This window comes from Panthera uncia, assembly GCF_023721935.1.
Source record: "Panthera uncia isolate 11264 chromosome C1 unlocalized genomic scaffold, Puncia_PCG_1.0 HiC_scaffold_4, whole genome shotgun sequence".
NCBI lineage: Eukaryota > Metazoa > Chordata > Mammalia > Carnivora > Felidae > Panthera > Panthera uncia.
This window is the reverse complement of record NW_026057585.1, coordinates 10,585,321-10,600,276: the sequence shown is the minus strand read 5'-3', so window position 1 is coordinate 10,600,276 and position 14,956 is coordinate 10,585,321. Positions and strand designations below refer to the sequence as shown.

Sequence of the window (14,956 nt, the reverse complement as noted above, 5' to 3'; positions counted from 1 at the left end):
AGTGTGATGTGTAGTAGCTTTTTCAGCTTTGCTCTACTACTTTTTAGAAACTATAATTCTGTAATTTAATTTTTAAAATTAAATTTTAAAGTTCAGTAATTATTTTTCCAATGGCAAAACTTAATAGTAATTTAAAAATCATAAACATCTCAAAAAAAGAAACAGAATACTTCTGTTGCTTTATGCACTGTTCCCTTTAAAGCTGCTTTTATCCTTTGTCTTTATTAGTTTTAATAGTCTATTACCTTCTTATTTTTTGATAAATAATTTTATTTATTATTTTGGATAAATAATTTTTCTAAAGAGGCAAAAACAAACATCATGTTCATTTTTCACCTTCTGATAGAATATTATTATCTCTTTCCTAGGAGTAACAGAAGTAATCTAATTGAAGATTAAAGATTATCTTTTCATGTTGAATGATTTAAATTGTATTTTAGTATGTCATATGACTAGTCAGGAAATAGACACCCAAGTATACTTGGGGTGCCTGGGTATCTCAGTCGGTTGAGCTTCCGACTCTTGATGTCGGCTCAGGTCATGATCTCATGGTTCATGTTCGTGAAATCCAGCCCCATGTAGGGCTCTGCACTGACAGCATCTGAGCCTGTTTAGTATTCTCTCTCTCCCTTTCTCTCTGCTCTAACCCCACTTGTACCTGCATGCATACACTCTCTTAAATCACCATTTAGAAAAAATATATATACCGTTTCTTTATTTCCTAATTATTTCTTAATTTGGACCACAGGAAGATAATTCATTTTAAAGAGGATTTATTTATAGGCAACAACCCTACATCTGAATGCTGCTCCAGAGTGAGTTATTGCAGAATAGGTAGACATAGTATTACTTCTCTGTTATGTTTTTGAGTTAAAAATTCAATACTGGTTTCTTTTATTAAAGTTACTAATCTCAGAACACCTATTTATTGAGGAGAGTTGCTGTAGTCTAAATGGCTTTATGTAAAAATCTACTTACAGAAAAAATTTTCTATAAGTTACTTCCAATTACCTTCAAACAGCTCATGATAACATAGTTATATTGATCTAGTTCCAATTAATTCTTTATAAAAAGTAACCCTTGGTTAATGGCTACATGAATTAGTAATATATCCATGTGGTGAACTATTACACAGCTATTTTAAAACATGATGCATATGAAAAAGTTTTAATGACATAGTAATAATGTTCCTACAGTGTAATGCTAAATTTGCAAAGCAGGTCATAACATTAAATATATCCTTTAATCTTGATCATAACAATTACATGTGTGCATGTGTGTATACACAGAAAAAGGACTCAAACAAATAGATTGAAATTTGTAGTTGTGGTGTTAATAGTAGTTGTCCCTGGGTAGTGGAATCATATGCAAATTTTACTTTTTTTCCTTCAAACTTCTGTATTATATGTAAATTACTTTAGAATTAGAAATACTTGCTTTTAGGTAGCAATAGTTTTATACAACAGCTTCTTGTTTATTAATAGTTATGCCCTAAGAAAATAATTTAGTCATATATTATTCACTTTGTAGGGAAAGATACTAGAGCTAATTAGAACTACAGTTAAATTCTTCCCTGTTTGTTTTTCCTGATATTGTTGATATTATTCTTTTCCAACCCACTCTAAATAACTCAACTGTCTCTGCTTGAAAACCAACCTAAGCTCCCAAGCTATGCAATAAAAAGATCATAGAGTTTAAGGGAAGAAGAAAGGAGGCTATGATAAAAATACCTTTTCATCATACCAGAGTCTAAAGAGGTATCTTTTAAACATTTTGAAATACGTTCCATCATTTTGTCACAGTTCAGGACGTCCATACCCACCCACATATATGTATCGATTAAAACAAAAATTTCACTAAATATATAGTAACTCTATGTCTTACTATAATATTTATACCATGTCATACTATACTACACTATTTTCTTTTTTTTATACTTTATTTTTCATTAAAGGCAGATTGTGATCCTACTAACCTAGTGTCATTATCTACTTTTAGAAATGTATCCTACAGATGTACTTAGGCCTATATAATAAAGTGTATGTGTAAGGACATTTATTGCAATATTGGTCATAGCAACAAAATGCTGGAAATAACTTGTGTGTGTATTAGTAGGGTTCTGACCAAGTAAATTATGGTATGATTACACAACAGAATACTATGCAGTCATTAAAGAGAATGAGAAATCTTTATGTATAACATTCTCTAAGATATAGTAAGTGAAAAAATAATGCACAGAAAAGTGAGCATAGGGAAATACATCTCACAAAGCCTCTTCTTTGCTTCCCCTTGACTCGGTTCCTTTGAGAATGGTAGGAGCTCCCCAAAAATGTTCTGCCCCAGAAAGGGAATGAAATTACTAAAAGGCATGTATGTTACCAGGTTCAGTGGTGGGTACACTAGCAGAGAAGAGCCAAAAGAAGCAGGAAAGGCTGGTCATATATATGGGCTGTTTATGAGTCGGGTATTTATAAAAAAAAGTAGACTGCATTCTTAAGTGATTAAGTGTCTTTTCTTGCATCAGAAAAACATTGTGGGGTGCCTGGGTGGCTTGGTTAAACATCTGACTTCCGCTCAGGTCATGATCTCACGGCTCACTTATGAGTTCAAGCCCCGCATTAGACTCTCTGCTGACATTGCAGAGCCCACTTCGGATCCTCTGCCCCTCTTCCACTGGTGTGCTCGCTCTCTCTCTCTCTCTCTCTCTCTCTCTCAAAAATAAACATTAGAAAAAAAAAAAAGAAAGGAAAAGAAAAGAAAGAAAGAAAGAAAGAAAGAGAGAAAGACATTGAGCCCCATGTATAACAGCTCTTAAGAATAATTATCTGATATCAGCTACTTGCTATACAACTTTTTAGCACATGCCATCATTCATATTACAAATTATGGCATTTAGCAGTTCAAGAGTGAAGGTTCCAAAAAATAAGCAAATTTCTCATTTAATTGACATCTTTCTGTGGCCTGGTTTTTGTATGACTTTGAGGAAAGAAAGGGGGAATTTAGCTTGTAAAATGCTACCTATTTAGAGAACACATCGTTCTGTAGCCATTGGGGAGAGGCTTCAGAAAAGATTATAACAGTGGGGGATTTCATTGCATTTATTCAGCCTGAAACTAAAACAAGTAAAAAAGGGAAACAGCTTATTCCTGTTATTTCGACTTCCTCTTATTGTGTCTTCTTTGCATGTGTTAGCCTTGTGATTTGGGATTAATCAGAAGTTATTTCTAGTGGCTCCCCTTAAAGAGAAGAGAAAGAAAGACAAAGAGGTTGCTTGTAAAATTAAAGCCTGTGGTCCATCATTTAGTATTTCAGTATAGCTAGTTATAGGAAAAATTTGAAAGACAGAAGGAAACCGTCTTGTATGTTTGCCGAAAATCTTTATGGACAGGGAGCATATATAGAATGAAGCAGGAAATTTTATTATATGGGCATTTATTTCCTTAGAAAAGCAGAGTAATGTATCTGTTCTACCAAACTATTCGCATCTATGCACAAGGAGGCTCATTGCAGTATTGTTTAATGCAGGAATGGAAAATTATAAACAACCTAAATATCCGTCAGTAAAATATATCAATGTAAACTGTTACATCCTTACTATGCCATATTATGTAACTGCTTTATTTTTTATGAGAAGAAAACAAGCAGTGTACTGACTTATTAGATCTCTAGACACAATAAATGAAAAAAGTACACATATACACATTTATGGATATGCTTGGAAAAGGTCTGAGACGATACTGATTATACTGAGGACTCTTGAGGTAGAGACATTGGCTTGTATTCAGGAAGGAATTTGGCTTTATCTACATAATTAAATTTTTTTATGAGAAAATATTCATTTATGATGAAATTAAAATAAAAATTAGGGGCACCTGGGTAGCTCAGTTGGTTAAGTGTCCAACTTTTGATTTGGGCGCAGGTCATGTTCTTAAGGTTCGTCAGATCGAGCCCCTCGGTGGGCTCTGTGCTGACAGTGCAGAGCCTGCTTGGGATTCTCTCTCTCCCTTTCTCTGCCCCTCCCCTCTCTCTTTCTCTCAAAGTAAAGAAATAAAATTTTTTAACTATATTTTTAAGAAATAGAGTATGAAAATAAGAACAACATCGGGGCTCCTGGGTGGCTCAGTCGGTTCAGCGTCCAACTTCAGCTCAGGTCATGATCTCACAGTCTGAGTTTGAGCCCTGCATGGGGCTCTGTGCTGACAGCTCAGAGCCCGGCGCCTGTTTCAGATTCTGTGTCTCCCTCTCTCTCTCTGCCCCTCCCCTGCTCATGCTCTGTCTCTCTCTGTCTCAAAAATAAATAAAAATATTAAAAAAGAAAGAAAATAAGAACAACATTTACTTTGTAACTGTCTTTATTTCTAATTGGTTTATCCTCTCACATAAATCTATATTAATTCTAAAATACAGTTAAGGAGATAGAGACAAGCCTAGCATGCCTAGGTAAAGCATGAGCTTGTTAGCATCACATCCCTGATTGTCTCCCAAAAAAGCAAAAGTAGATTTCCCACGAATTTTCAGATTCTGCTTTTGAACAGGACACCTAAAAGTTCTTCCTTCAAAGCAGATTCTTTCACAGGTGATGGACTCAAATAGAGCTGACAGTGTATGCATGAGCAACTACGTGATGAAAATTTCAAGAAATGTTATTATCATAGCAGGAGACCTATAACCCTTCAAAGTATTTTTTCCTGGCTCTGTTTCATATCTGCACTTCATAATATTCCATTGTTTAACAACAACATAAAGTATTTTCTGCATCAGAAAGCCAACTCAACCTAGTGAGTTCTAAGATAACGCATAACTTCAAAAAATTGTTTTAATCTAATTCAATAGCTGTCTGTTCCACAAAAGACTGAACTCGTTGGTAGATAGGAGTATGTGACCGTGTTATTAAATTTGGAAGGCTTTGTTCTTATTGCCTCACATTATTTTACCAATAAAATTTTTGTAGAATTGAGTCAGACTTAATGTGATTTCTTTTTCTTTGCACTGGATTATTGATAATATGGAAATTTATGAATTCATGCTGCTACGCATCACAGATGATAGATTTTCACCTCTCTCTTCTTTAGGCCTAGTATTTCTCCTCATGGAGGGGTGGATACTTAATCCTGTTCAGCACTACATCCCAAATACCTAGAACCTCAGAAGTTCTTCAGAAATATTTGTTATATGACAGAATACGTTCAGGCTCTTTAAGTCTAACTTCAGTGTATTGAAGGTTCAAAATAGATTACCACTTACTAATTAATATTTTTGAGAAGAGAGCCTTAACTATAGTAATATAGTTTCATTACTTTTCCTGTTGATGATTTCCACTTGGTGACATTATTTACATTTCAGCCTGTACTGAGAAGGAACAATTTGTTCTTCAGACAGGAAATCATTGCTTATGTTTGTTTCTGTATTTGTAGTAAAGGATACCAAATAATTGGGATGTGTACCTTTGCTCACTATGCACATGTATTCATCTAAAAAAAAGACCATATTTTATTGGTTTGTTTTTTGAAAAACCATATTTTAGTTTTCAGCTGACATTTTACCGTGGTGTCCTTTCCTATCAAATTGAGATGTGGTCATCTGCATTCCCTGACTGATTAGTAACGGGAGCTTTGTGTGCCTCATTGAAAATAGTATTTTTTTTTTAAGAGTACAGCTTTGCTTGTCTTTCTTTATCTGTCTAGATATATACAAAAATATTGTTTACCAGACTTTCAGCTAAGGACCTCCATGGGCATCTGTCTAAATTACACATATCCTCTCTCTATCTTTCAGAATATATTCACTTATCTCCCATTTCTCCAGTGGGTTTTTGTTCTTGCTTTTGGCTCCCACAGAATCTCCTTCATCCCCCCTTCTCTGGTTGCTTTCCAAATGGATCACTTTTCCCTTTACAAATCTTCCTTTCAGAGGCACCTGAGTGGCTCAGTCGGTTAAGTGACTCTTGATCTCAGCTCAGGTCCTGATCTCAGGGTCCTGATTTCAAGCCCCACGTTGGGCTGCAGGCTGGGTGTGGAACCTACTTAAAGTAAAAAATCTTCCTTTCAATCCCTTATCCTTCCTTTCCTGGGACAAATGACTACCACATGAGGCCAAGAGAAGTCATTTAAGGAAGAGCACTGAAGCAGTCTTAGAGGCTTAGAATGGAGCCAGTTGTTCTATTCCCATTGGGATTAAAATGGTAAAGGGGTCTTGGTTATCCCATTCTTGTCCATGGTGACACTTAAAGTTCCTGAAAGGTGTTGCTACCCCATAGAGTAAAAAGGAAAAACTCTTGTATCTCCAAAGATAACTCCTGTTCTTCCCATCCATGCATAGTCTAAACCCCTCAGTAGACTTTTATTATGAAGACAAAGGCAGTCTCGGGTTAGGATTACTTGGAATTAGTAGTAATTAGTGGTCAACTTGAGCATGCTGGGTTTCACCATGTATTTATTCAGTACCTTACTGTAGTGATGAGCATTGTCGGTTCACATTTAAAATTGTCATTAAACACCCATACCGCACTTAGAGCCCACCTTTTACTTCTCGGTCCTGGCTTCTTTACTCCTCTTCCCCTTCTGTTCTCTGAAGAAAAACCATCCTTCCCAACTGAATAGCTAGCTGCCTCCCTCCACATTAGTCTGCAGTGACAATAGAAGTTGCCACCCTTCCAGCCTCTGACTTGGGACATAGAGCTTGATCTCTCTTAATATGTCATCCTAGATACTCTGTTCTACCTTCTCACACTAGGATGTATAATTAGCACGGTCCCTGCTTCTGTTTGCCTGCCCTGACATCTTGCTCTTACTGTGTGTGGCTCTCAAACCACACCTAGTCCCCTTTTTCATTTGACCCTGTCTGTACACTCCCGCCACCCTCCTCTACCCCCACAAACTTCTTATTCCTGTTTACTTGCTACACTTCTCAATGTGAACACTCTGTACTTCTCAGCTAGGCTAATCAGGACCCTCTTCCTGCGACCTTTTCTCTGAGTAGCTTGTTTCTTGCCACGTTTCCTTGCAGTATCAGACTGTGTTTGTGATTCTTACCTCGAAAAAATGTTTAAAGTCTCATCCCACAATCATACAGCTCCCTCCATAGAATCCCCTAACTAGAAGAAGAAACCCTTTCAATCTTATTTATGAGCTCTTTTTAACTATGTTAGCCTTGAAGTAGTTTCTGCACTGTTAATACATTGTGAGTTAAAGAGGCTGAGCACACCTCGAATGAAGTTTTTCAAGTTCATAGTTACTTAAAGTATCACACTCAGGTTATAGTCTGCGGTCTGGGTCTCCTTATGCAATACTTCAGAGACAGTTTTTGGATTATATGCCCCCCTCAACCTCATGGTGTTTCCTGTGATTCATTAAGTTGCTGATGGTCCTATTGATCTGCCAGCACCCGCCCACTTCCAGGATTGGTCTTTTCCTTCCTGTTCCTTCTGAGTGTAAGGTCTGAGGCTTAGAAAGTCCTGATCAAATAAATTGTACTTGGTGTTCCTCTAAACATTGATGATACTGTTTAGAAAACATTTAAACAAGCAGAGGCAGTGTGTTTATTTCTGCTCTCAGGCCTTAAACTTGTCTGGCAAATTCTGAGCTCCTTAAGAGCAAAGGACTTCATCTTACTTAGTCAAATCTCTCTTCTCTTATCATTGCCCACATCACTTAGCATTTGTAGTACCCAGCAAACATTAAGTGTTCAATAAAAGCATTCAAAGCATGTGCTCTTGTGAATCAGCCATATGTCCAAAAATTTTCCCAGACTTCTCCAGTGCTGTTTTGGTTGTCTAACCCTAATAACACAGATTTTTTTTTTGTTAACATTTTTGTATATTTGATGTTAGGCCAAACATGTCGTGGTTTGTAGACATTTATAACATTCATTAGTTTAAAATAAAGCAGTAAGATTGATTCCTTATTACTTCTTTTAGAATTTATTTATGACAGTTTAAACTGTTTAAATTTTTTTTTTAAGGTTTATTTATTTTTGAGACAGAGAGAGACAGAGCATGAATGGGGGAGGGTCAGAGAGAAGGAGACACAGAATCTGAAACAGGCTCCAGGCTCCGAGCTGTCAGCACAGAGCCTGACGCAGGGCTCGAACTCACAAACCGCGAGATCATGACCTGAGCCAAAGTCTGCCGCTCAACCGACTGAGCCACCCAGGCGCCCCGAAACTGTTTAAAATCATAGCTTCAGGAGTCAGACTAATTGGATTCTTTATTTTAGTGTTTTTCATACTTTGACAGGGACACATAGTAAAAAATAGACTATATTGTGACCCAGGGAACGAACACACACATACACACACACACGTACATATGCATATACATATACACACCCCTATATTTTTAGATCAGAAGAAAAGTTTCTTGAAACATTACTCACAACATTCAATGCTCTACAATGTTTTCAGTTCTATTTTATTTTTAAGCTACTGACAGACCCCTACTAAATTGAAATTAATTCCTCCAAAGTCCTAGGGAATATCTGTTTATGTATTACTCATTCAGCTAACAAATGCAGTACTCACTATATACCATTTATTATACCTCTCCACTACTAACTTTGGCTTTGTGACCTTGGGACAAAGGTTCAGTTGTGTTCAGTTTCTTCTATAAAATGGAGATATAAGTGACGTACACCTCCAGAGGTATGTTGTTAGGATTAGATTAGATGTGTAAAACACTGAGTACAGTGCTTGGCAGGTAATAAGCACTATATAGTATTAGCACCTCCTTCATTGTTTCTGTTGTTATTAAAAATTACTTTGGTTGGAACATTCCATGTTTCTGAAACACTATATATAAAGCATATAATACTATAACTTCATTTTCCCTTTAACTCTCATTATGTGCTTTTATATTTTTGAACTAGAGATATAATTTAGGTATAGTGAAATGCACAGATCTTACGTGATGATACACAGATCAATAAGTTCCAACAAATGCGTACATCCTACATCCCCATCAAGAGACAAACATTCCCATCACACCAAAAAGTCATCTTGTGCCCCTTCCTGATTCCTTGTTCCCCTACACCCAGAGGCGACTGCTGCTGTGATTTTTTTCACCATGAAATTGTGGTCGTTTCCAGTTTGGGGCTGTTATGAATAAAGCTGCTTCAGACAGCTATGTGTAAATCTTTTTGTGGATTTATGTTTCCATTTCTTTTGGATAAATACTTAACTGCAGACAGGCGTTTTTCTACCATTATAATTAATTTCCAGATTAACGTCCAAAGTAATTACACCATTTATACTCCCACCAGCAATATGGTGAGCGTTCTAGTTGCTCCATCTCCTTCCCAACATTTGATGTTGTCCGTCTTTAATTTTAGCCTTTCTAGTGGCTTTAAAAAAATTTTTTTTAGTGTTTATTTATTTTTGAGAGTAAGAGCACACATGTGCGCACGAGTGGGGAGGGGCAGAGAGAGGGGGAGACAGAGGATCCAAATTGGGCTCCTCGCTGACAGCAGGGCCTGATGAGCCCAGGGCTCAAACTCACAAACCCACGAGATCATAACCTGGGGTAAAGTCAGAGTTCAATCGACTGAGCCACCTAGGCACCCCTCTAGTGGTTTTCTAGTGTTATTATTGTTTTAATTTACATCTCTTTGATCACTAATGAGTTGAGCACTTTTTCATGTGCTTTTTGGCCATTTGCATTTTATCTTTGGGTCTGTGATCCATCCTGTATATGGTGAGATAGATGTCAACTCTCATTATACAGCATCCTGAATAAAAGAGATTAGGATCTAATGTGCCATTAGAGTTATATTCTAAAATTCTAATTTATGTTCAAGAGCATTAATTTGTTCAGTACTTATTGACTGTCTTTACACATTTTCTTCCCCAGCTCAGAAACTTATTTACATAGACCCAGTCCAGAATATAGATGTAATTTGTTCCAACCACACACATAGATTCCCCACACACACAAAAATAAAACAGAACAAAGACCACAAAACTGAATACATTTATTTCAATTTCACTAGGAGTTTTCATAAGACTCTTTGGAATTTGAATGTTGAAGCAGCTACATTAAGCTGTTTACCCATATTCTATCAACAAGCAGCCTACTAGCTAGAAGTATCACACTTAATATCTGTTTGTACTAAACTTACCATTTTTAGTCTTCAAAAGAATTTAGTGCACTTTAGTCAAATAATAATAAATGGTCATCTGTCCTTATGTAAATAGTTGATTTTATAAACATCTGCGGCTGCAAGCTGACTCCAAAGGGAATCTTTGAAGCTCATTCTACTTTAAAGTCAGTTTGCTAACTGTATAAATTAATATTACCTTAAATGATTACACTAAGTAAATCATAGATTTTCTTAACAGCGGAATAAAATATTGACCTAACTATGATAAGAGTAAGGAGAAGCTGAGACATCAGGAAAAAGCTGGAAAGTGAACATCTGTTCAATGTTTTGGGCTTGAGTGGAAATATAGGATATAGGAAGAAGAAAGATGTATGAGGAATGCTTTTTCCTTTGAGTCATTACAGTCTAGGCAGGAAGAAAAAAAAGACAGAAAAATGAGAAATGTTTAATCATAATGCAGAAGATAAATACCAACTGACGATATTACATAAAATGTCACATAGCAGTTCAGGATTAATTACTAAATAAATACTGTTAATGGTTATTCAGGTTCCCAATATATTTTTGGTGATGTATTACTTTGGAGTTATCTGGGGATTGGTGAATTTTGTTTTGCTTTTAATGAAGATTTCCTGGCTTAGTCCAGTTTTATAGAATCTTAAATCTCCAGGATTTAAAACCTCCAGGAGTGGGTTTAGTCATTGGGTCTAAAAGGAAAATCTATACTCTAAACTTGGTTATTGAAAAATTAATTTCTATTTATAGTATTTACTATGTGCCAGGTACTTACAGGAAGCATTCTGTATTACTCATTTAATTTTTATAATAAACCTATAGGTAGAATGTTGCCCTTATTTTACAGATGAGGGATCTGAGGTACAGAGAAGTTAAGGGAATTGCTGAAGGTAAACAGATAGAAAGTAGTAGAGCCCGGATAACAATGCCAGTTATGTTAGACTCCAGAGCCAAACGTTATTAAAGAAAATAAATGTGTAGAAAGGCTAGATTTGAGAAAATAGCATTTATGGTTAAGTGGATTAATGGGTTTTCAATAATATGTCAGAAGTATTTTTTAAATCATGAAAGTTTTCATGTTAAATTCTGTACCATTTTCCAAAAATTAAAGTTTAATTCAAATGTGGCTAACTTCTCTTTTATTAATATTGTCAAACATTGAAATCCAGTTTTCTTTCAGTAAGTAAGAGGAACTTCTAAAACAAAGGGTGTACTTGTAATGTTATCATCTTTATCCAGAATGGTTTCTTTATTTCCAGTTATTCATGCAGCTACTTATAATTTATCAGGGACTCCAGAGTATAAATTATTTGAAAATTAGTAGATTCAACTTAAATGTGAAAAGGATAGCTTTTTAAAATATATTTTTAATGTTTATTTATTTATCTCTTTTTGTTGATTTTTTTTTTTTTTTTTGAGAGAGCAAACAAGCAGAGAGGGGCAGAAGGAGAGGGCAGGGGAAAGAATCTCAAGCAGGCTCCACATTGTGAGTGCAGAGTCTGACATGGGTCTCAATCCCATGAACCATGAGACCATGACCTGAGCTAAATCAAGAGCCGGCTTAACTGACTGAAGTCACCCAGGCACCCCTGAAAAGGATAGTTTTAACATGCTTTTGTTGTAGCATTAATTAAAACCATCCTGGAATCATGTTCTTTGGTCTTTCTGGTCTCTGGCAATGGAGGTATTCAGATATTTTTAAAGGCACAAAGTTTATATTGCTGATCACTTCAGAATTGGCAATAAATTGCAAAGATGTATCCTAATCCATTTAGGGTTCCAGCCTGAGTCTTAAATAAAACTCATACTTGAATGTAAACCCCCAGTTAAGTAGGCCTTGTCTTCACTTTTCGATATGGAACCATCCTTTATGTTGGTGATTATCATCCAAAGAATAATGATTTCCTATTTTAACATTGGAAAAAAATGTATAGATAGATAGATATCCACATACACACTTATATATTACTATAATAGTATGCTATTATGCTATATATATAGTATTATTTTCATGTGTTATATTATACTATTTATGTACATTATTATATATGATAAAATGTATAATATATATATTTAAAATAGTATAAATAATCTTGGGGAGGGGAGAGGAGGTGACTGCTTCATATTTCTTTTTGAAGTTTATCATAGCAAAGCTGATAATTTTAGAGAGCAAGCATGGCAAGCTCCAAGGACATTATATGATTTTACTTTAAGCTTTCAGTATTGGTATGTTTCATTCCGCCTATGACAGGAAAAATGAGTAACAGATGACTGTATGTTTTGTCTGCTGTAGTAATACCTTTTATCAGTGAATCTGTCTAACCAGCCAATTATCTTCCTGTTGTCTGAAATTAAAGACCATTATGTTTTCTGAAAATGTAGAAATTTCTCTTCAGTTAAAATACATGTTGTCAGTGAAGTGAAAATAATGAAATTGCAGAAATTGATTGATTTTAGCTATATTACTGAATTCCTCCTGCAAAAACTCCAATCCAGATCATTTAAAATTTCTTATAAAATAGCTGACATATCATTAGAGTATTAAAACTCAGCCTTGACAGTTTTTAGTACTTAGTAGATACTTGGTCTCTAAATTTTGACTTGAGATGTAAACAATAGAGGTAGCATATCTAGTCATTCCCCTTGTGGTAGCCAGCCTCCAAGAGGGCCCCCAATGACCCCACCTCCTGATATTCATACCCTTTATGCAGTCTCCTCCCACGTGTACCAGGTGGGTCTGTGTGACCAATGGAATACATCAGAAGTGATGGTATGTCACTTCTGAGGTTAAGTTCTAAAAGATACTCGCATGTCCATCTCTGTCTCTCCGTCTCTCCCTCTCTCCCTCTCTCTCTGTCATGTCACTTGCTCTGTGGGAAGCCAGCACACTGCAAGGAACCAAAGCCTATGCCAACAGCTTGACTACAACCTCATGAGACACAGAGCCAGAACCACCCAGCTTAACCCCTTCCAGATTCCTGACCCTCAGAAACTGTGTGAGATTTAAAAACAACAACAACAACAACAACAACATTTACTATTTGAGTTGCTACATTTAGGAGTGGTTTGTTAGGCAGGAATAGATACCTAGTACACACCTCCAGTAAAGCTGTTTCATTCTTCAATTCTCAACATCTATTTTTGGTTAATTGTTCTATTAAACCTGTCATCCATACCACTTACCTGACTGAGGCATTGAGTTGGCTGAAAAAGACCGTATTCCCCCATTTTCTACTCCAGTGTTTGGTATAATAAATACAGACTTCGAATTCACTTTTCCCATATCTGGGCCCCACAGTAGAACTTGCCTACAAGAATTGTTTTGTGACAAGGAGGCTTTTTTAGATTATTCCACAGATTCTTTTCATTTATGTGCAAAGCCACCAATTTTGTATAACTTGTAATTACCATGCAAGCGATTATGGAATTACTGGGAAGTACTTCAAGAGAAAACAGACAGGGTAACAGCTGTTCTCAGAGAAGTCTGAGACCTTACCAAAGAAGCTCCTCGTCTAGGACTTGTAACTCAGTGATGCTTATTAATTATACTGGATAATAACAGTGTGGGTTTTTTAAAGTCATGTTTTCAGGGATTAGTTAACTATATACTCAAACCTGAGAGACAGCTTCTCAGCAAATCTGTCAAGGTCACGAATCGTACTCCCAGCTCTGCTCTCCCATCCCACTTTTTCTTCTCTGTGCTATTCTGAAAAGGAGAATGCCATAGAAATATTCAGGTTTACGTTTGCCTTTCTGCCCTGCTAAACCAATTTCAGTACTAATAATCATTTCTTTACCATCACTAATCAGACAGAAATGGAAATCATGAATAAAACAATGTGCAATAAGAACAGTGGAATTTCAACTTTTTAAAGGTTTTTTCCTCTTCTTTTGTCTAAATATTTTTCTGAACCTGGATTTGCCTTAGGACATTAATAGCTAGGTTGTCAATCTCAAGTTTGAGGTATAAAACTCAACACAGATGTTCTTCTTTTTCATTTTTTTAATGTTTATTTTTGAGAGAAAGAGACAGACAGAGCATGAGTGGGGGAGGGGCAGGGAGCGAGAGGGAGACACAGAATCTGAAGCAGGCTCCAGGCTCTGAGCTGTCAGCACAGAGCCTGATACGGGGCTTGAACTCACGAACCTTGAGATCATGACCTGAGCCGAAGTTGGACGCTCAACCGACTGAGCCACCCAGGCGCCCAATGTTTGTTTTTTTTTAGAGAGAGAGAGTGCGAGCAGGGGAGGGGCAGAGAGAGACGGAGACAGAGAATCCAAAGTGGGCTCCGTGCAGACAGCACGGAGCCTGATGCAAGGCTTAAACTCACGAACTGCAAGATCATGACCAGAGCCAAAGTCGGACACTTAACCAACCGAGCCACCCAAGCACCGCTCAACTTAAACAGATGTTCTTGGTGAAAGGAAAACATTGATGAGTCCCTGCTGTTTGACACTATTTCTTTTAAAAGTGTAACTAAAAACTAGCCTTTTCTGTTTTGTTCTCACCATGACTTAAAAAATAAAAATAGCCAGTTCAGGAATTGGTCTTGTCTTTCTCCATCCTAAAATGGTAGAGAGACTATTTCAAAATTTTACTGAGGATTTGCTTTTTAATTGGGAGCTGAAAAACTAGGATTCTGTCTCGGACTCAATCTTTCAAATCTTTACCCCTTTAATTCACATGCTTACACGCGCACACTCGTGCATGCACACAAACCTGTAGTATGGTCAGGAAGGTGGTTATGGTTATCTTGAGATGGTACCTTAAAGGAACAGGATTTATTTGGCTCTTCATATTTTCAGTATACCAGTATTATCCAAATACCCCAATAATGTCATCATTTAAA

The 14,956-nt window shown here is 36.4% G+C and overlaps 2 protein-coding genes across 3 annotated transcripts in view; one reads left to right on the top strand and one right to left on the bottom strand.

The window, feature by feature from the left end:
* The window catches only part of CTTNBP2NL (CTTNBP2 N-terminal like), a 52,036-nt gene that overhangs the window by 24,665 nt on the left and 12,415 nt on the right, over nucleotides 1-14,956 (top strand). The gene's annotated exons all lie outside the window — the stretch shown is intronic.
* ST7L (suppression of tumorigenicity 7 like) overlaps nucleotides 12,176-14,956 on the bottom strand; it is a 137,541-nt gene continuing 134,760 nt past the window's right edge. Inside the window, exon 16 of the transcript XR_007454643.1 lies at nucleotides 12,176-13,812. The gene's annotated coding sequence lies outside the window, so the exon portion shown is untranslated. The remainder of the gene's footprint in view (nucleotides 13,813-14,956) is intronic.